Raw genomic sequence first — 22,905 nt, 5'->3', positions numbered from 1 at the left:
TATGGGGAAAATGTGATTTTTATTTTCATTGCTTAATATTGTAAACTTCTGTAAAGCACCTGGGGTTCAAGGTGCTCACCAAACATCTAAATACATTCCTTGAGGGGTCTAGTTTCCAAAATGGGGTCACTTGTGAGGGGTTTCCATAGCTTAGGCACATTAGGGGGCTCTTCAAATGGGATATGGCATCCCTTAATGATTCAAGCAAACTTTACATTCAAAAAGTCAAATGAAGCTCCTTCACTTCTGAGCCATGCCATGCACCCAAACGGTAGTTATCGCCCATATATTAAGTGTCCCCATACTCAGGACAACTTGCCCAACAAATTGTATGATGCAACTTCTCCTTCTACCCTTATAAAAATGCAAAAACTTTGGGGCTAACAAAAACATTTTTGTGGGGAAAATGTGATTTTTTATTTTCAATGTAATAAACTTCTGTGAAGCACCTGGGGATTTAATGTGCTCACCATACAGATAAGTTTCCTGAAGAGTCTAGTTTCCAAAGCGGTGTCATTTGTGGGTCATTTTTACTGTTTAGGTACATCAGGGGCTCTCCAAACGCGACATGGCATCCACTAAGTATTCCTCAAAATTTTGCATTCAAAAAGTCAAAAGGTGTTCCATTCCCTTCCGAGCTCTGCCATGCACTCAAACAGTGTTTTTCCCACACATATGGGGTATCGGCATGCTCTGGAGAAATTGCACAACAAATTTTGTGGTCTATTTTGTCCTGTTACCCTTGTCAAAATAAAAAAAATGGGCCTATAATAATTTTTTTGTGAAAAAAGATAAATGTTAAAAAAAATTTCGCATTCCAAAAATTCCTGTGAAGCACCTGAATAGTTAATATACTTCCTGAATGTGGTTTTGAGCACCTTAAGGCTATGTGCACACGTCAGGATTTCTAGCAGAAATATTTCCTGACAAAAAACGGACATTTCTGCCAGAAATCTGCATGCGTTTTTTTCGCGTTTTTTCATGCGTTTTTGACGCGTTTTGATGCGTTTTTGTGCGTTTTTTTCCAAATGCATAGAATTGCGGGAAAAACGCGGAAAATCCGCAAAATTAATGAACATGCTGCTTTTTTTACAGCAATGCGTTTTTTTCGTGGAAAAAAGCGCACCATGTGCACAAAACATGCAGAATGCATTCTAAATGATAGGATACATAATGTATGCATTTTAATGAGTTTTTATTGCGAAAAAAACGCGAAAAAACCTGAACGTGTGCACATACCCTGAGAGATCCATCCTGTAGAATGGTGTCACTTTTCTATCATATAGACCCCTCAAAGTCACTTCAAATGTGACATGGTTCCTATAAAAATGGCTTTGTAAATTTTGCTGGAAAAATGAGAAAAAAACTAACAATAAAAAGTTCCAAAAATTGTGCTGATGTAAAGTAGACATGTTATTTATTAAATATTTTGTGTGCCATATCTCTCTGATTTAAGGGCATAAGAATTAAAATAAAAAATTGCTACATTTTTTCCAAGTTTCCATTTTCAAGTTATATCAAAGAATATTTACCATTATCATGAAGTACAATATATCACAAAAAAATCTCAGAATCACTGGGATCCATTAAAGCATTCCAGATTTATTACCTCATAAAGGGACATTGGTCAGAAATGTAAAAATTGGCCTGGTCATTAACGTGCAGACCACCTTGGGGAGTAAAAGGGTTAAGGCACTTGGACAACTCCTTCAAGTGAGTTTTCCAGGCATAAATCAGCTATAAAATGTATGTTTTATATTTTACCAATATATTTCAAGTAAATCATGCAGCTTCTAGATGCCAGTCCTGGCAGCTTTGCACTTGTTGCTGTGCTCGAGACCAAAAAGTGTTTCCATTGGCTGGTGACTGTGAGTGAAGGTGAAGGGAGCTGTCTGACTGCTTATGGCAATACCTAAATTAACCGTTCTCTGTCTCTGCATTTACTGTGACAGAGAAGGAGCCCATCTTAGTCATTGAAATAAGCAATCAGACAACTCCTTCAGTCACACATCGAGTCAATTGTCACAAAAATAAGTGTCAACAAAGCAGCAAGTACTGGAAATGCTGTCTTGAATTTTTCCTCAGTGGTGAACTGTTAATATAACACTCTATTCACACATACATTTTTACATTCCGTTTGGTTGTTCCAGTTCACAGAATAATCAGAATAATGTAAACAATGGAACAATTGCAGAACTAATGCAAACGGAAACAGAGAGACTCCATTGTTTATTGTGGAGTCCATCAAGTTATGTTAAGCATTGCACACAAATAAGCCTCCTTACCTTGACAAGCCAGAGCTGGCATGTCACTCTCCACAAGGAGAAACCTTACCTCTTAGACCTCAGTCCAGAGCCTCTCACCTAGCCAAATCAGTACTCATGCTTCGCACTGACGAAGACCAACAGCCAGAAACGCCGTGTCTGTGAATTGAGATACTGATTTGGGTCTTATCCTAAGTCATATTGCACGACTCGTTAAAGGGTTGATTGTGACTTGTAGGATCGCTACTTCCAATAGGTGGCACTATAGAGTTCAAGTCCTCTTTTTCTCTGAAGAGGCAATTTGCATATTAAAATTCCCAGAGGAGCATTACACAGCGAATAAGCCTCCTTACCTTGACAAGCCAGAGCTGGTTTGTCACTCTCTACAAGGAGAAACCTTACCTCTTAGACCTCAGTCCAGAGCCTCTCACCTAGCCAAATCAGTACTCATGCTTCAAACTGACAAGGGCCAACAGCCCGAAACACCGTGTCTACGAATTGAGATACTGATTTGGCTCTTATCCTAAATCATATTGCAAGACTCGTTAAAGGGTTTATTGTGACTTGTAGGATCGCTAATTCCGATAGGTGGCGCTATAGAGTTCAAGTCCTCTTTTTCTCTGAAGAGGCAATTTGTATTTAAGTAGGAAACTCTCCTCCTATGTGAAAAACTGTGCCATTATAGACAAAAATGCTTGGCCATCAAATGGGCAATTGACACCCTTTTAGGCCCGAAATTCAGGCTAGTGTCAGATCGTGTGCCCCTGAGATGGATGTGGGAAAGGAAGGGGAAGAATGCCTGGGTGACTAAATGGTTACTAGGGCTACAGGACTTTAACTTTCATGTGGTGCACAGGCCTGGGAAGCTGTACGGTAATGCAGATGCCCTATCTAGACTTCCCTGTTTGGTGGCCTAAGGTGCCAAAACTCCGGTTTTGAGCAGAGGGGGGTATATGTGACGAAGTCACTGGCAAAATACTGGAGGGGAGATATCTACCACTGCAGTTTTTAGCGTCAGTGATATGAACCTACGAAAATGCTCCAGCACACTAAGTGCTGAAAGACGATAATTGGCCAGGTTAGGGCTAGGTTGAGTGAACAGCTGAAGAGTGGTTGTAGTCGAGAGGATAAATACACAGCTTTCTGGATCATTCAGTGTTGGGTACACCTGGAGTGCAAGCTTCAGAGCTGTGTTATGGTAAGGAAAGTTGAATTTTTTGTTGTTTATTCCTAAGCAGATGGATCCCCACAGCAACACAGATTGTGCCATATGTTATGTTTTGTTTTTCAGTTAGTCAACAAATGCCATTTGTTTTGCTAACACTGCACTGGTTTATGCATTACCTTTAATAAACCAGTGGAAGATTTAAAGAAACAGCATTCCTGTTTCTACCTCAATGTGTAGCCGAGTTTGCCAATCTACCAAAGGATTTATAAGTTCAGTTTCAGGGGCTCAAGTGTTTTGGATGTAACAATGTGGTTTACCAAAATAGAAAGCAAAATCAAATGCAACGAAAAATAATAAGAGCAAGTGAACCATACCTGTAACGTAGTGACAGATCCCGATTCCAGCACTTCGTCACTAACTTTAGTTGTGCAGTGTTTTCTTAAAATCACTCTTTATTAGCTATAGTAAAGGTGCCTTTTCACTGTAAGACTAGAGTCACATGAGTGTATTAAAAATCGGTCCAATTTTTATCCAGAAAAGTGTTGATTTTTTTCCTCACTTGTCACGCAATCCATTTTTTTTACTCAGCAGCTATTCATCATTTACATTACCATTACCTATGTTATAGAACTGTAATGTACATGTAAAAATTGGATGTTATACTGTAGCTCTTTATGACATCTGCACTTTTTCTCACACACCCATGTGATTTCGGAGTGAAATCGCTGCATGATGCGATATTTTTCACCGACAGATTCTGTCGGTGAAAAAAATCTATCATCATCACTGCCTCATTGTATAACATTAAACAGAGTGCTATCTGATAAAAACACAGATAGAACTCATCTGATTTTATATAGCTTTTAGTGTTGAGCATTCCGATACCGCAAGATTCGGGTATCGGCCGATATTTGCGGTATCGGAATTCCGATACTGAGTTTCGATACTTTCAGTATATCGGATACCGGAATCGGAAGTTCCCATTATTCAAAGAGCCAGAATTCAGCCAATGAGGAATCATTAGAAGTGTGGGCACATCCTGTTCTGCATGTTAGTCATGTAACTACTGGCATGGCTGTGATTGGCTGCTGAAATGATGTCATGATGCACTATAAAAGTCACCGCCGCCACTTTGGGTACACTCTGCTGTGAATTCAGTTAGGGACAGGACGCTGTGTTCTGACTGAGGGCCAGTTTTGAGATAGCGATTTGCTTCATTGTGCTTTACCCAGGCTAATTTAGCAACCGCTGTGTGAGAACCTTGTTTTTGCCTTGCAGCGCTGTTCACGGCTGTCTGCAAGGTGTCTGTGTGTGTGCAGCTCACTCTGTAGTCTGGTCTGCAGCCACCGCTGGTTGTAGTCAGCTCAGGGTGCATCACTGCCTCATACCGTTCCATTGTCCTTTTTGCAATTAGTGCAGCCTGCTGCACATTTTTTCAAATTTATCCTATTGGTGGCTTTCCATCTGTATCCTGCTAGATTGTGGAAAAACACTATATAGGATTACATAGAGGAGCTTTTTTTGGCCTTGCAGCACCGTTCACGGCTGTCTGCATGGTCTCTGTATGAGTGCAGCTCACTCTGTAGTCTGTTCTGCCGCCAAAGCCGGTTGTAGTCAGCTCAGGGTGCGTCACTGCCTCATAGCATTCCATTGTCCTTTTTGCAGTTAGTGCAGCCTGCTGCACATTTTTTCAAATTTATCCTATTAGTGGCTTTCCATCCGTGTCCTGCTAGATTGTGGAAAAACACTATATAGGATTACATAGAGGAGCTTTTTTTGGCCTTGCAGCGCCGTTCACGGCTGTCTGCATGGTCTCTGTATGAGTGCAGCTCACTCTGTAGTCTGTTCTGCCGCCAAAGCCGGTTGTAGTCAGCTCAGGGTGCGTCACTGCCTCATAGCATTCCATTGTCCTTTTTGCAGTTAGTGCAGCCTGCTGCACATTTTTTCAAATTTATCCTATTAGTGGCTTTCCATCCGTGTCCTGCTAGATTGTGGAAAAACACTATATAGGATTACATAGAGGAGCTTTTTTGGCCTTGCAGCGCCGTTCACGGCTGTCTGCATGGTCTCTGTATGAGTGCAGCTCACTCTGTAGTCTGTTCTGCCGCCACAGCCGGTTGTAGTCAGCTCAGGGTGCGTCACTGCCTCATAGCATTCCATTGTCCTTTTTGCAGTTAGTGCAGCCTGCTGCACATTTTTTCAAATTTATCCTATTAGTGGCTTTCCATCCGTAACCTGCTAGATTGTGGAAAAACACTATATAGGATTACATAGAGGAGCTTTTTTTGGCCCTGCAGCACCGTTCACAGCTGTCTGCAAGGTGTCTGTGTGTGTGTAGCTCACTCTGTAGTCTGGTCTGCAGCCACCGCTGGTTGTAGTCAGCTCAGGGTGCGTCCCTGCCTCATACCATTCCACTGTCCTTTTTGCAATTAGTGCAGCCTGCTGCACATTTTTTAAAATTTATCCTATTGGTGGCTTTCCATCCGTATCCTGCTAGATTGTGGAAAAACACTATATAGGATTACATAGAGGAGCTTTCTTTGGCCTTGCAGCGCCGTTCACGGCTGTCTGCACATTCTCTGTATGAGTGCAGCTCACTCTGTAGTCTGTGCTGCGGAAAAAACAAAAAGTTTATAAAGTTCACCAAACACTCCCCTTTACAGTTGTGTAGGCCACATTAGTTCATATTAAAGTCTAGTCCACACTTGATAAAATTAGTGTTTCTTATACCTGTTAGCAGCTATTCAGGAATAAGCACACTAAGCCCTTAGTACTTTTCTGCCTATCTTTATCAGTCTACCAAGATGAAGAAGGCAGGGAGTAAGGCACGTGGGCGTGGGCGTGGAGGTGGAGCAGGGAGAGGACGTGGGATTCTGTTCCTGCTGCGGGCACCAGTGACTCATCATCCCCCAGTTTTAGCAGGGAACTGTCCTTCATGCGCAGCTTTGTTGGAGCTCACCATACCCCGCTGCAGCGGGATGAACAAATTGAAGCCATTGTCGGATAGATGGCAGCTAACACATCAACTTCAATTAGTGCCACATCCTCTCAGGCACAGAGCACTGAAGAGCACCCATCTGTCTCTTCACCACCTGCCAAATTGCCCAGGCAGTCAGAGAGCCCAGGACAGGAGCCATCTCTACTTCTGTTCTCTGAATCTCTTGGCTTGGAAAGAGGGGGCCAGCTAAGCATCATTGGAGAAATGGAAGAAGAGGCAGTATGCAGTGATGCCCAACAGCTTTGTCTCTCTGAATCTGAAGAGACGGGTGGGCCAGTGCCTCCAGTAAGCACACCTCAGTACGCATATGATGATGAGACTCAGGTGCCACTTTCAGGTGCATACTGTGCTGCCGAGACTACCCAGGAGAAGCAGTTGGTGGAAGAGGGTAGTGTAGATGATGAGGTCCTTGACCCCTCATGGCGTGAGGTACAGGAAGGTGGTGGGAGCACCTCTGAGGAAGAGATTCCCCGAATGGCCAAAAAAGGAGGGAGAGGGAGGGGGAAGACTGTGCCTGTAGCCTCCACTTCGGGACCCATTAGGAGCATGCCTCTTCCAAAAGCCAAAATGGGCGCTCCCAAGACTTGCAGTGCCTGGTCCTTTTTTGACACAGTTGTAGATGACATTTGCTTAGTCAAATGCAAGGTGTGTCATCAGAAAGTCAAAAGAGGGAAAAGTGTCAGCAACCTCAATACCACAAATATATGGAAACATGTGTGGACCAAGCATGCAATGGAGTTACAGAAACACACTGAAGACCTAGGCCAACCTACAGCGGCACCTACCTCCTCTTCAGCTCGTGTTGTAGCCTCTTCCTCAGCTCACACACAGCTGGTTCGGCTTCCTCACAGGATCGCCATGGAAGAACCTCTGACACTGTTGTCCAGAGACCCAGTGTAATTCCATCCAAAGCACCACGTTCCCAGTCATCCTCACACTCCCAGCCCAGTCTACAGCCATCAGTAGCACAGGCATGGAAGAAAAGGCGGCCATTCTCGGCAAACCACCCCCAAGCACAGGCTCTGAATGCTGCCATTGCAAAACTACTGTCCCTTGAAATGCTGTCATTCAGGCTGGTGGAGACTGACACTTTCCATATCTTGATGGCATTGGCAGTCCCACAATACAAAGTGCCCAGCCGCTTTTATTTTATCAGACAAGCCATCCCTGCCCTGCAAAAGCATGTGGAGGGAAACATAAAACACGCGCTACTGAACGCCGTTCAAGGTCCACCTGACCACCGATGCATGGAGCATTCACCATGGACACGGTCGATACCTTTCCCTCACTGCCCATTGGGTAAATGTTGTTGAGCCGGGTACAGATCGTGAAAGTGGAGCTGTACGTGTTCTGCCATCTCCAAGGATTGCAGGCATCCAGTCTGTACACATTGACTCCTCCTCTTACTCAAGTTCCTCTGAATCAGCGCTGCAGGAGCCGTCACAGTCCACCTCCACATGGACTCATGAACGCTTACCTGTTGCGACCGATATGAGCACAGCTGTGGCCAAACGTCAGCAGGCCGTATTGAAATTAATTTCTTTGGGGAATCGAAGCCACACAGCGCAGGAGCTCTGGAATGCCATCAAGCAGGAGAGCAACATGTGGTTTGTGCCAGCGAATCTCCAGCCAGGCATGGTAGTGTGTGACAATGGCCGAAATCTGGTGGCAGCTCTGGCCCTAGGCAACCTCACTCACATCCCATGTCTGGCACATGTGCTCAACTTGGTCGTGCAGAGTTTTTTGAGGGACTATCCGGATCTTGAAGCACTGCTGCACAAGGTCCGCCTAGATTGTGCTCACTTGAGGCGTTCCAGCATGGCAAGATCGCGCATTGCAGCTCTGCAGCGCCGATTCCGCCATCCGGAACTTCGTATCATATGTGACCTACCCACCAGGTGGAATTCTATGTTACATATGTTGGAGCGGTTGTGTGAGCAGCAGCCAGCAGTAATGGAGTACCAGCTGCATCAGGCGCAAAGAAGTCACACTGCACGCCGTTAAGACGTCACAAGTTCACAACCACTGAGTGGGCCACGATGAAGGACATCTGCCAGGTTTTGCGTGCCTTCGATGATTCCACGCGGATGGCGAGTGCAGATGATGCACTAGTCAGCATGGCTATCCCCCTTATCTGCCTTCTTGAAAGAACACTGCAAGTGCTAATGGAGGAGGTTGTGGAAGAGGTGGAGGATGAGGAGTCACAAACGCCATCTGCTTCTGGACAGTCTGCGCCACGTGGTTCTTCACAAAGGCCTAGGCAGGGGACACTTTGTGAGGAGGATGAGGAGGAGTCATTGCAGGAGGAAGACATCTGTCCAGAGGAGGGAGTTACACAAATCTCCAGTAGTCAGTATGTAAAGCGAGGGTGGGGTGATGCAGAGCAGGCAGAGATCACGCCTCAAGCAGGGGACAGCGTTTCTTGGCCAGTTGGCAGTCTGCAGCACATGGTTGATTTCATGCTACAGTGCCTGAGAAACGACCGCCGCATCGCCCACATTCTTAACACGGCTGATTATTGGGTGTACACCCTCCTAGATCCTCGCTACTGGGACAACTTTTAAAGCCTCATAACACCGTTGAACCGGGAGCGTAAAATGCAGGAGTACCAAGACACACTGGTGCAGTCCATCATCTTCTCCAGTCCAATCGAGAGCAGTGCTGCTAGTGCTTTACAAAGCAGCTCAGTGCATCGAGGCAGTGGAGGAAGCTCTGCACAAAGAGGGAGCAGAAGAAGTGCCTCAGCACAAGGCAAGACCAGTATGGCCCAACAGTGGCAAAGTTTTGTGTGCCCGCCACAAATGTCTACACCATCACAGATGGCTCCAGTCAGCAAGATGCAACGTTTCCATCAGATGGTGACAGACTACGAGTTGGAAACTTGGGCTGAAAGGTGGCAGATGAGGTTTAACAATGATAAATGTAAGGTTATACACATGGGAAGAAGGAATCAATATCACCATTACACACTGAACGGGAAACCACTGGGTAAATCTGACAGGGAGAAGGACTTGGGGATCCTAGTTAATGATAAACTTACCTGGAGCAGCCAGTGCCAGGCAGCAGCTGCCAAGGCAAACAGGATCATGGGGTGAATTAAAAGAGGTCTGGATACACATGATGAGAGCATTATACTGCCTCTGTACAAATCCCTAGTTAGACCGCACATGGAGTACTGTGTCCAGTTTTGGGCACCGGTGCTCAGGAAGGATATAATGGAACTAGAGAGAGTACAAAGGAGGGCAACAAAGTTAATAAAGGGGATGGGAGAACTACAATACCCAGATAGATTAGCGAAATTAGGATTATTTAGTCTAGAAAAAAGACGACTGAGGGGCGATCTAATAACCATGTATAAGTATATAAGGGGACAATACAAATATCTCGCTGAGGATCTGTTTATACCAAGGAAGGTGACGGGCACAAGGGGGCATTCTTTGCGTCTGGAGGAGAGAAGGTTTTTCCACCAACATAGAAGAGGATTCTTTACTGTTAGGGCAGTGAGAATCTGGAATTGCTTGCCTGAGGAGGTGGTGATGGCGAACTCAGTCGAGGGGTTCAAGAGAGGCCTGGATGTCTTCCTGGAGCAGAACAATATTGTATCATACAATTATTAGGTTCTGTAGAAGGATGTAGATCTGGGGATTTATTATGATGGAATATAGGAATATAGGCTGAACTGGATGGACAAATGTCTTTTTTCGGCCTTACTAACTATGTTACTATGTTACTATGTTACATGTCTTGCCCTCTCAGTGTACTCCCAGACGGCTCTTCCCCCTTCAAGTTTTGAGTCTCTAAGCTGGATACATGGCCAGAGCTTAGCCAGTATGCATTGGAGGTGCTGGCTTGCCCTGCTGCTAGTATATTATTGGAACGCGTCTTTAGTGCTGCAGGTGATGTACTAACAGACCGTCGCATGTGACTATCCTCCGATAACGTTGACCGGCTTACTTTTCTGAAAATGAACAAGGCCTGGATCTCGCAGGAATTTGCCACTCCTCTTCCAGATTAAATCATTGCTTGGCTACAGTATCCACGTCTCCTGTTGTGTTCATGTTTATACCACCTGAACTGTAATCTCTGGGCTCCAACACCGCCAGTTGCTGCTTAGAAGTGCCGTCTGCACAGTCAACACATGACCCAGTGTTATTGGGTTTCAGTAACGTCAGCTGATCCCCACTGTGTATCCGGCAATTGCTCCTGCTACCTCCACACTCACACTACTACAGAAATTAAAGGGAACCTGTCCCCCCCAGGCATTTGTAACTGAAAGAGACACCTTGTGCAGCAGTAATGCTGCACAAGGAAAATGTGGCTCTTTTAGTTATGCTCCTTGCACACGCTGAACCTAAGACTTATAAAATGTGTCCCCTCATACCGTGAAACTGTCCCGGAGGTGGGACTTTCCTTCGTAATGAGATGCAACACAGCTGTCATTCCTACCCCCTTGGCGCCGGGAGCTGCATACTCAGCGTTGTTTGAATCTGTGCCAGAGCCTGTGCTGTTATTTTAAACCTTGGACATGCGCACTTCGCGCTGCCCGTCTTTTGACATCATTTGGTGTCTGGCTGACTGCACCTGTGCGGCCACGCTGACCGAGATCCCGCCTCGCAGTGTCTTCTGATTTATTCACACTGCGGGGCTGGGATTCATGGGCATGCGCAGTGCACATCTTCACCTCAGGCTCTCACTCATCTCCCTCCTCCTTCTTCAGACTGTGCGCCGTCAGCTGATCCCTAATCGCATACCACGGCCGTGATGCTGCACAGTCTGAAGAAGGCAGAAGGAGATGAGTGAGAGGCGAAGATATGCACTGTGCATGCCCATGAATCCCAGCCCCGCAGTGTGAATAAATCAATGTGTCCTGCTACCTCCACGCTGACACTACAACATAAATTAAACTGCCTCGAGTGCAGGCCTCGGCCTACACTCTGCTTCTCCTGGATTCCCTGGGCTGCAACACCACCAGTTGCTGCTCGGAAGTGCCATCTGCACAGAGAAAAACACTTGCTCCTGTGTTAGTGGGGTTCAGTAATGTCAGCTGCTCCCCTGCTGTGTATCTGGCAATGTGTCTTGCTACCTCCACGCTGACACTACAACAGATATTAAACTGCCTCGAGTGCAGGCCTCGGCCTACACTCTGCTTCTCCTGGATTCCCTGGGCTTCAACACCGCCAGTTGCTGCTCGGAAGTGCCGTCTGCACAGAGAAAAACACTCGCTCCTGTGTTAGTGGGGTTCAGTAACACCAGCTGCTCCCTTGCTGTGTATACGGCAATGTGTCCTGCTACCTCCACGCTGACACTACAACAGATATTAAACTGCCTCGAGTGCAGGCCTCGGCCTACACTCTGCTTCTCCTGGATTCCCTGGGCTTCAACACCACCAGTTGATGTTCGGAAGTGCCGTCTGCACAGAGAAAAACACTCACTCCTGTGTTAGTGGGGTTCAGTAATGCCAGCTGCTCCCCTGATGTGTATCCGGCAATGTGTCCTGCTGCCTCCACGCTGACACTACAACAGATATTAATCTGCCTCGAGTGCAGGCCTCAGCCTACACTCTGCTTCTCCTGGATTCCCTGGGCTTCAACACCGCCAGTTGATGTTCGGAAGTGCCGTCTGCACAGAGAAAAACACTCACTCCTGTGTTAGTGGGGTTCAGTAATGCCAGCTGCTCCCCTGATGTGTATCCGGCAATGTGTCCTGCTGCCTCCACGCTGACACTACAACAGATATTAAACTGCCTCGAGTGCAGGCCTCAGCCTACACTCTGCTTCTCCTGGATTCCCTGGGCTTCAACACCGCCAGTTGCTGCTCGGAAGTGCCATCTGCACAGAGAAAAACACTCGCTCCTGTGTTAGTAGGGTTCAGTAACGCCAGCTGCTCCCCTGCTGTGTATCCGGCAGTGTGTCCTGCTACCTCCACGCTTACACTACAACAGATATTAAACTGCCTCGAGTGCAGGCCTCGGCCTACACTCTGCTTCTCCTGGATTCTCTGGGCTTCAACACCGCCAGTTGCTGCTCGGAAGTGCCGTCTGCACAGAGAAAAACACTCGCTCCTGTGTTAGTGGGGCTCAGTAACACCAGCTGCTCCCCTGCTGTGTATCCGGAAATGTGTCCTGCTACCTCCACGCTGACACTACAACAGATATTAAACTGCCTCAAATTAGGCCTCGGCTTACACCCTGATTGACCCTTGGCTCCAACACCGCCAGTTGCTGCTCAGAAGTGCTGTCTGCACAGAGAAAAGCACTAGCTCCTGTGTTAGTGGGGTTCAGTAACGTCAGCTGCTCCCCTGCTGTGTATCCGGCAATGTGTCTTGCTACCTCCATGCTGACACTACAACAGATATTAAACTGCCTCGAGTTCAGGCCTCCATCTGGGTTCCAGTACCATCACCTGGTTCTTGGCAGTGTCTTTTGCTCTTGTACCTTCTGCTCCCCATCCAGGTTTCAGTACCGTCAGCTGGTTCTGGGCAGAGCCTTTGGCTTAGGAGCCTCCTTCCGGGTATCCGAGTTCCACCAACGTCTGGTGGTCCTTGGTAGTGCTTTCTGGCACGGGTACCTCCTGCTTAGTAACCGGGTTCCAGTACCATCAGCTGGTCCTCAGTAGTTCCATTTGCTCTTGTACCTTTGGGTAGCCATCCGGGTTCCAGTACCGTCAGCTGGTTCTCGGCAGTTCCTCAGCCTTCTTGTACCTTCTGCTACATTTCCAAGTTCAAGACCCTAAAGACGACGACCATGAAGACCACCCCGATGACGACGACCCCGGAGATGATGACCCTGGAGATGACGACCCTGAAGACCACCCCAAAGAAGACAACGATCCCGGAGACGATGAACCTGGAGACGACGACCCTGGAGACGATGACCCTGAAGACCGAGAAGCAGAAGAACAAGAAGCTGCAGAACAAAAAGCAGAATTACATTAAGCATAAGACTAAAAATCAGAGCAAAAATATTATCTAAATTATAAGCAGAAGAAGACTAAGCAGTGTATGAGGGTGAGTCCGTTCCTCCTCGTGGTGCCCCTGGAAAAAACCTGCTGCTGCAGGCCAAACTGAACGCGGACAAATCCTGTTGTAAATCTTTTGTGACAGGCAGAACGGAAGGTGTAATCTTCAAACTTTTATAGATAACAACTACAGGAAGGCCTGACACAAATAAGAATATGATGAAGAAGAAGAATATGAAGAAAATGAAGAAGTTGATTATGAAGAAGAATAGTAGTTGAATAAAAAGAATATGAAGAATGTAAAAAAAAAGAATAATATGAAGAAGGTAAAGAAGAAGAAGATGAATAAGGTGAAGGAGAAGTTGATGAAAAAGATGCTGCTGCTGAGGATGATGAAGAAGAAAGTGTGGGAGAAGTTAAAAAGGAGGTGAACAGCATGGAAGTAGTGCAACATAAATATCTGACTAAATATAAAAAATCTTAACATAGTCAATAGCTTTGTAACTCCGAACGTCTTAAAAAGAAAATTTAATTCATGCTATTCCATTTGATTGGGCTAAACCTCTATGCCTTTAATGTCTCCTCCACCTCACCCAATACATCCTACATTATTCTTAGTTGTTTTCCTTCATGTAGAATTAACCTGCAAGGAAAGAATGGGGTTTTTTTTTAATTCCGATATTTTTGTCCCATTGACTTGCATTGGTATCGGGTATCGGTATCGTAGATATCCTATATTTTTTGAATATCGGCCGATCCAATCCGATACCGATACTTTTGGATATCAGAAGGTATCACTCAACACTAATAGTGGTGCGAGAAAGCTCTAGGGTCTCATTCAGACATCTGATTTTGCATATGAGTGCTATCCCAGTTTTACCGAGATCACACTCAAACCTTTGACAATCTATGGGGCCATTCACACGTCCAATTGGTTTTCCTCAGGTCGAATGGTCTGTGGAAAATATCAGAGACATGTCTGATTTTATCTGAGGGTTGGATCAAACTCAGCAATGCAAGTCTATGTGTCAGTCAAAAAATCGGACTAAATCCAAGTGCGGTCTGATTTTCACAGATTGAACCGAATTGAGAAGGTGAAGATGACATCAGTCTGATGACACTCGTGTCACACTCTTGCCAAACTTTGATCAAAGTCTGATCAGAATAATTGATCTGATTTTCTCATATGCAAAGAAATCGGACGTCGGAATGAGGCCTAATACAGATGCTGCTAATTCCCTGGTATTCATGAGCGACAAATTAATTCCATTCATTTATCACTGATTGACAGCTTTTACCACTCACTGTGCTAAGGAAAGTCAGCAGCACTTTTCAGTGTAGAGAAAAGATTATGCCATTATGTACTACAGAAAAAAAATCTTCCGATCTCATACATTCGGCCCATAATAATCTATGGACATGCTCACCTTTTATGTTAGAAGATGTGACATTATGTGAACATAGTCTGAAGAAAACAGTGTAAGCAAAATAATTATAGAAAATTGATTCTAGCTAACCCAGTTGGTCTATGCTCATCCACCTGGGGCTTAGACACCGGCCTTGCCCTGGACTCACATCAAGGAAAATAGAAACAAATTGGAGTCCGGCTCAACAGGACTGGATTTTCCTTTTCTTTCTATTTTTCAAAAAAATTTACATGGTCGACATGACCCAGTTGTTGTGTTTCGACTGTCGACCATGCACATTTTTCTTTTGTATGCACTATAATTTTTTTTAAAAATAGAAAGAAAAGGAAAATCCAGTCCTGTTGACCCGGACTCCAATTTTTTCTATTTTCCTTAAAGCAAAATAATACCTTGCCTAAACAAAGATAATAATGTACATTTATCTCCCTTAAAGACATTTAATATTGGACAGATCTCAGACATAAGAGAGTATTTATTGAAAAATTCTTTCCCTATAACTATTATTGTGAACCTGAAGCTAAAAATACAGTTCATTTTCTTTGGCTTTCCGTTTACACTGCATTCTGTCTTCCTGGAGCTCAGAATGAGTAGTGACTTTTCACCTCCCTCGCTGCTTTCTATTCTCTCTGGAGGTGGCTAAACTAAAACATATCAGTAGATACTCAGAGACTCCTATGGGGGTAGAGTGGAAAGAGCAGGCAAGCTGCAGAGCGTTACATAACCCTTTCACCACTTGGACCAAGTCTGAGGTAGGACAAGTCGTGAACCATTCTTCATTGTTGGAAATAATTATCATGGAGTATTATAGTTTGTAAATATTATCTTGTTTACTTCCAATGATTTTTGAATGCTTGAATATGTTTATATCCATATCAAATATAAATAGGGAAATCTGAAGAAAGGAGGACCCAGCTACAGCTTTACAGCATGCCATCCACCTTTCCTACCCATGGCACATCTTCTCTCTATACAGGCACCAAAACACTAGCAAAGAATGACTGGGAAAGGGGCAGTGACACAAGCTGGCTGCTCCTGTGCAAAGATAGAGGAGGGAGTAGTCTGGAACAGTACAGGAAAGAGGCATTTGTGATTGTATGCATGGGACTGCTGGCTGTGTGTGTTTTCCTAGTGTCCTCTTTTCTCATGTATTTAACGAAATTGAGTAAGTAATAACCATAACATACACTAATATCTATATAGGGAATTGCAATTACTTATAGTAATATTCATACATGTAACTTCCATAAAGCATAGGAATATTCATAAATGTGATTACCATAAGATACATTAATATTCATACAAATAATTGCCATAACATATAGTATTATCTACATAGTAACTTATAGTAAAATGTAACTACAATAAAGAATAGTAATATTCATAAAAGTAACTACCATAATATACATTAATATTCATACAATTAGTTGCCTTAACATACAATAATATCTATATAGTAATTTATAGTAAAATGTAACTACTATAAAATATAGTAATATTCATAAATGTAACTACCATAACAAACATTAACATTCATACAAGTAATTGCTGTCACATACAGTAATAAATATGGTAATTACCCAGACGCATACTATACGGTATACTATACAACTAATAAACACATTTTATTTAGTATTTTAATAGCCTTTGGCTCGATCTCAAGCCATGGTGACTTGATGAATGTATGATCTGCAGGAAGATCAATCTTGTGCAAGCCTAGATAGGTCCACCAGGGTCTTCTCCGCCGTTGTCTTGGTTGTATCAAGCCATCAGGTTACTGGTCTTCCTACTTGCCTTGTTCCTTCTATTCTTTCGACCATGATGTCCTTCTCCATTGATTGCTCTCTTTGTATGATGTGTCCATACTAGGCAATTATCACAAAGCTATGACTTGCCTACTTTGGACACATCATATGAAGACAGCAATCATTGGAGAAGGACATCATGGACAGAAGAATAGAAAAAACAAGGCAACCCAATGGATTGATACTATCAAGATGACCGCAGAGAAGACCCTGGTGGACCTATCTCGGATTGCACAAGATCTATCTTCCTATAGATCGTTCATCGATCAAGCCGCCATGGCTCGAGATAGAGGTGAAGGCCGTTAAAATAAAAAATAAAATCTGATGTTTATTAGTTGCATAGATAGAGTGTTGGGTAATTACTAATATAATTATCATAGTATGTTATGAAAATGACATTATATATTATGGAATTTACAAGTTAAATTACTGTATGTGATGTTTGTAGGTTGTATTGATATATTGTGTGAGTTTCCTTCGGGTACTCCGGTTTCCTCCCACACTCCACAAGACATACTGGTAGGTAATCTAGATTGTGAGCCCCACTGGGGACAGCGATAATGACGCGGAATATGATAGCGCTATATAAGCAAAGCATAATAATAATAGAATCACATACGGTAATTTAACTTGTAACTAGTGATGAGCGAGTATACTCGGTACCCCAGATTTCCCGAGCACGCTCGGGTGTCCTCCGAGTATTTTTTAGTGCTCGGAGATTTAGTTTTCATCACCACAGCCGAATGATTTACATCTGTTAGCCAGCATAAGTACATGTGGAGGTTGCCTGGTTGCTAGGGAATCCCCACATGTAATCAAGCTGGCTAACAGATGTAAATCATTCAGCTGCGGCAAAGAAAACTAAATCTCCGAATACTTACAAACACTCGGAAGACACCCGAGCGTGCTCGGGAAATCTCGAGTACCAAGTATACTCGCTCATCACTACTTTTACCAAAATAATATATAATAATATTCATACATGTAATTTTTATAACTTACTGTAATAACCATCCTAGTAATTACATTGTAACTTACATTAATATTCATACTGGTACTTAACATAGCATACATTAATAATCATATATACGGTACATTGATTGTGCGTTTATATTCTAGGTGTGATATTTTCTTTACCAATGTTTTTGTTGCTGTTAACTACTTATACTTAGTGTATACATATACATAGATATATGCATAAATCCATGTATATGTTCTATTTAGAATAGTGTTCTGTTTTGAGGGCAAGAAAGAAAAAAAAACACACACACAACCAGACAGCCATAGTGCAGAGTCATATTTCACAACCACATCTGTCATACATTCTCACTTCATTTTTTTTCCTTGCAAATTTTATCATTGTAATGTATTTATAACGTGCCAACACGTTGCACAGATCAGTTCAATTGTTTTCGTGAACAAACAAGCATCACCATACTTTTTACACAGTGACGATGTGCACAGAGGAGGAGGAGGAAGTGAGGGTCCATCGGTAGTGTTTACTTGGAAAAATGGTAATAATGGGGTGTTTTATTGGTTGGCTAATAGATTGCAATTACAGGGAAAGGACTGATGACAATGACAGATGCTCTATCTATCTATCTATCTATCTATCTATCTATCTATCTATCTATCTATCTAACTATCTATCTATCTATCCATCTATCTATGTTTACTTTAGGCTACAACAAGTTAAATGTCTTCTGCTCAGTTGAATAGGGCTTGCATCTGATGAGATGTAGTTTCTCAATGCAACCTTAGAATATCAAGTGGTAGCCACAGAAGAAGTTCACAACTTGTTGACAGACGGCTTTGCCTAGAAGTTTTTTTTTTACACACAGCTGTATACTGAGACACAGCTATGGATTCATTTACATAACACAATTTTCTGAAGCTCCAAGGTTGACTCAGAGAGCTCCAGCACACCATCACTCCTTCCAATTGTTAGATTTCAACCACTAAGATCTGAACAAGGGAATTGGTGTGGTTTGCTTTCCGAAAGAAGAAAAAAAAAGCCCTGTGGCTATATGGGCAGATCTACTTGAGAAACCAAACAAATAGGAGGGAAGACGATTCTTTGTCTTGGGATCCTAGATTTTATCTTATTTACAGAGGAAGAAACTGACTTGGGTGTACAGAGTGATGGCCAGGGGCTCAGTGCTGCAGTGCAACAAGCAGGCTGCCAGCTCATGCTTCTAGCCTCCATTTGGAAGCTCCATTCCCTAGTTCTCCCTCTCGCAGCAGCTCGGCTTCAGATCCTGGGACTTTAATCAAGATTTTTAACTATTTTCTTCTGGTTTCTCTCTCTGGAAAAAGGAACTCTGAGCTCTGATGTTCACTGCAGGACGGTGCAAAGTAAAACTCTGCTCTATTTTATCCTGGAATCTCCTTTTATAGGAATTGTGTGGGAGGAAGGCTGAAGACAATCCAGAGTGACTTCCAAAACTACTGTGAGTATAGATTTATGCACCAAACACCAACATTTTCACCAATTTTACATGAAAAATATCCAATTTAATTCCTTAGCTATTGTGTACGTATAGGCAAAGCTTATCTATGTTTCAAATTATTTTTTTATTTTTTATAATTTGTAGAGCAACCTAAACCAAATGAGGACATATAGAATACAGATTGTTGTAATACATTTAGTAGCATTTTATCTAAATATTTATGTCGCCCTGAAAGCTTCATAGGAATAATAATAATAATAATAATAATACAAATAATAATAATAACAATAATAATTATTATTATTGTATTGTTATTATTATTATTATTATTATTATTTCATCTTAAAATTGTTATTATTACAATATCCTCTTAGCTAATGTTATTATTATAGTTTCTTTAGTTTCCTCTTAAAATTGCTATAATTAATGTTATTATTATAGTTCCCTCTTAAAATTATTATTATTATGTACTTATTGTATATATATATATATATATATATATATATATATATATATACATATATATATGTAAATGCTTTACAATAGATAAGGCATGAATTAGTTCTACCTTGGACATTTTTATCTTATTTTAGTAAGACCAAAGTCAGGGTAGATTCATAACTCATAGTCAAATACAAGAATATTGATCATAGCAATTTTATTTTTGCAATAATACATATGATAAAAAATGACATTTTTATTTTGTTTACATAACATTTATTTAATAGTTGTATATCAAGACAAATAAACTAAATATATTACAATTTGCATTCAATAAAAAAATTAAATTTAAATAAAAAAAAATATTTTATGCAAAATTAACGTCCCATGAATGCCCCTTCTTAATAACAAAAATCCATGTAAGCAGATTCTTTTTTCGTGATATGATTATTAAATAAATGCAGAGTGTACAAAATCTCCTGTTTTCTTTGGAAAGACTAAAAACACAACTCAACAAAAATCACTTACTTTTATGTCAGCTGCATTTATTTTGATAAGACGGCTGCTTCCATTATGAAAATCTCCAAGCTTTAGGAAAAAAAAAATATTTCAAATTATAGTCATTTTATAATAAAAAAAAAATGCTTCAAGTAAGCAAAAATACAGGGCTTCAAAACCCATAATTTGTGTAGATTCTGCTTTTGCTTTGAAATTTCCAATCCTTTTCCCATTTACAGTTTACGTTTCATAGAACGTTATTAACTTTTTTGGCCTGATCCGGAGTTTTGCTGTCAGACGCTTTTGATTTTGTAATTTTACAAAGTATAATAAACACTGTAAAAGTCATGAATTCTGCTCCGCATCCTGAGCTCTGTGGTAGGGAAAATGTGAGAAAATGTGAACCTAAAGCCTTGTTTGATGATCTCGCGTAGCAAGTCTGCCTTCTGGAAATAATTTTTGGAGGTTGAAGTGCATGGTATTAACAGATTTAATGTGGCTATTCAATGGATTGGTGGGATACCAGGCAAAGTTTAACCCCTCCATCCCCACAGGGCCTTGAAACACCCCTATAATTCTTCCCAGCCTTACAGAGGTTAACAAAAATGCTTCTGTCAGCCAATCAGAGAAATTTCCATCTGTGAAGAATTATGTGTTTAATTAGTAAAAACAGGCGGCTTAACTACCTCATTAACTAATCAGTACTTGAATTTTGCTGCTCCTAAATTTACATCCGAGGATCCTGTCCCTGATGCCCGGTGTCAGAGGCAGATTGCTGACGCTAGCACAAAATGCAGTCCCCATATAGAGGAGCGGGACTTTGATATTTTTTCTTCTGTACTTTTCTCTGTATGTTGCAAGTTCACATAGATTTCCTGTAGAATGGAAACGGTCAACGTGTCTATCACTTATCAAGTAATAAGTGTGGGATCACTTTAGAATAACACATACAGTGGTGAAAAAATACATGTCAGCACTACCCAGAGATGAATTTTCCCTGTCTGGCTTTCTACCCCCCTCTTCAACATCATAATTTTTTACCACGGACGGACGGACGGAGAGCGTATGAGGGATGGGGGGTGTGAGCATGTGAAGTGTAGCATTTTGTAAACTGTAACTAATTTTGCTCACATCTGTGTCTAATTGTTGTCTGCCTTCACATTCTTAAGAGTCCATTTATTTTCTCTGGGCCACTATGTGGATTCAGCTGACCAGCCTAAGTGAGGATTAGTTGTCTTAAAGTTATTTTGATTAAGGAGTCATTTCTTCTTAATCTGGTAACACAGAACACATGGTTTAAATACTCATTTAAATACACTCGGATATCTTGTTTTCTTTAAAAAATATATATACATATATATGAAGGGCTCAGTGTGTTTTGTATTGGTGAACTCGTGTTTACAGATTTGCCATAGTTTAGTAAATTTGCATAAATTATTTAATTTACATTGTCCGTCCATCCATTCATCCATTCATTGATCTGCTCATCTCATCATCCAAAAATCTATATATATATACAGCATACATGCTTGTTTTTGTTGTTTCTGTCTCTCTTTATTTCTCACTTTCTTTCTTTTTTTCTCACATTATTTATTCATAAATAGGATAAATAAATTTATGGGCCTAGCTGATCAGCTTACCTGTTCAATAATCTGATCTATCTATTTATCTATAGATCTATCTATTATGGTATCTATCTTTTTATTCCACATACAGTATTTATCTATTTATTTATCTATCTATTTATCTATCTATATATCTATCTGCTACTTTCCTGCTTGTCTATGTATCCATTGATCCCCCCTCTCGCCATCCAACCATCTATGGCTATGTGCACACGTCAGGATTTCTTGCAGAAAATTCCTGAGAAAAACCTGAAATTTTCTGCAAGAAATCTGCATGCGTTTTTGCCGCGGTTTTGACGCATTTTTGATGCGTTTTTGGTGCGTTTTTTTCCGGACATTTCCCAATGCATTTTATAGTGGGAAATCCACAAAAAAACCAGCAAAATTAATGAACATGCTGCATTTTTTACCGCGATGCGTTTTTTTCGCGGAAAAAAACGCATCATGTGCACAAAACATGCGGAATTCATTCTAAATGATGGGATGCATAGTGTATGCTTTTTTTTACGGTTTTATAGCATTTTTATCACGAAAAAAACGCAAAAAATCAGCAACATGTGCACACAGCCTAAATCTATACAGCCTGCAGGCTTGTTTTCTTTCTTTCTTTATTTCTTTCTTACTTACAATTTTTGAATACATAGGCTAAATGACTTAACAGGCCTAGCTGATCTGCTTACCTGTTCAGCTATCTGAATCTACAGTATCTATCTATCTATCTATCTATCTATCTATCTATCTATCTATCTATCTATCTATCTGTCTATAATCTATCGTTCTAATATCTATCTATCTATCTATCTATCTATCTATCTATCTGTCTGTCTATCTATCTCTGTCTATAATCTATCTATCTAATATCTATCTATCTAATATCTATCTATCTATCTATCTATTTATAATCTATCTATGTATCTATCTCTCTATGTATCTATGTATCGATCTCTCTATATATCCATTTGTCATAACAATACACATTATTACATAAATATTAACATAAAAAAATAAGTCCTCCTTTTTAATAAAAATACAACAGATTCGGTCTCTTTACCACTATACACACTTTACTATACACATATATTATGTACATGTATAAGAAAATCAATGTCAGAGGTGAGTTGATTCAGTTACTATATGCTACGTAAGGATTTATGAGACGGAGCTTATGCATAGTGTAGGTGGAGTAGAAAGATATATCTTTAAATTGGCAATTCTTGTGTAAAACAGGAATGTTTTGGAAACAATAGGCATTAGTAAAAGGCCCCCCAAAAAGTGA

General features: G+C 41.7%; 1 protein-coding gene across 2 annotated transcripts in view; it reads left to right on the top strand.

Annotated features, from left to right (window-relative positions):
• The first annotated feature begins 18,667 nt into the window (after positions 1-18,667).
• The window catches only part of EYA1 (EYA transcriptional coactivator and phosphatase 1), a 171,796-nt gene continuing 167,558 nt past the window's right edge, over positions 18,668-22,905 (top strand). For both annotated transcript variants that reach the window (XM_077270648.1, XM_077270646.1), the window contains exon 1: positions 18,668-19,065. The gene's annotated coding sequence lies outside the window, so the exon portion shown is untranslated. The remainder of the gene's footprint in view (positions 19,066-22,905) is intronic.

Source organism: Ranitomeya variabilis, chromosome 6 (genome assembly GCF_051348905.1).
Source record: "Ranitomeya variabilis isolate aRanVar5 chromosome 6, aRanVar5.hap1, whole genome shotgun sequence".
NCBI classification, from domain to species: domain Eukaryota; kingdom Metazoa; phylum Chordata; class Amphibia; order Anura; family Dendrobatidae; genus Ranitomeya; species Ranitomeya variabilis.
Note: the sequence above shows the minus strand (reverse complement) of the source record. Positions and strands in the feature narration are given on the sequence as shown.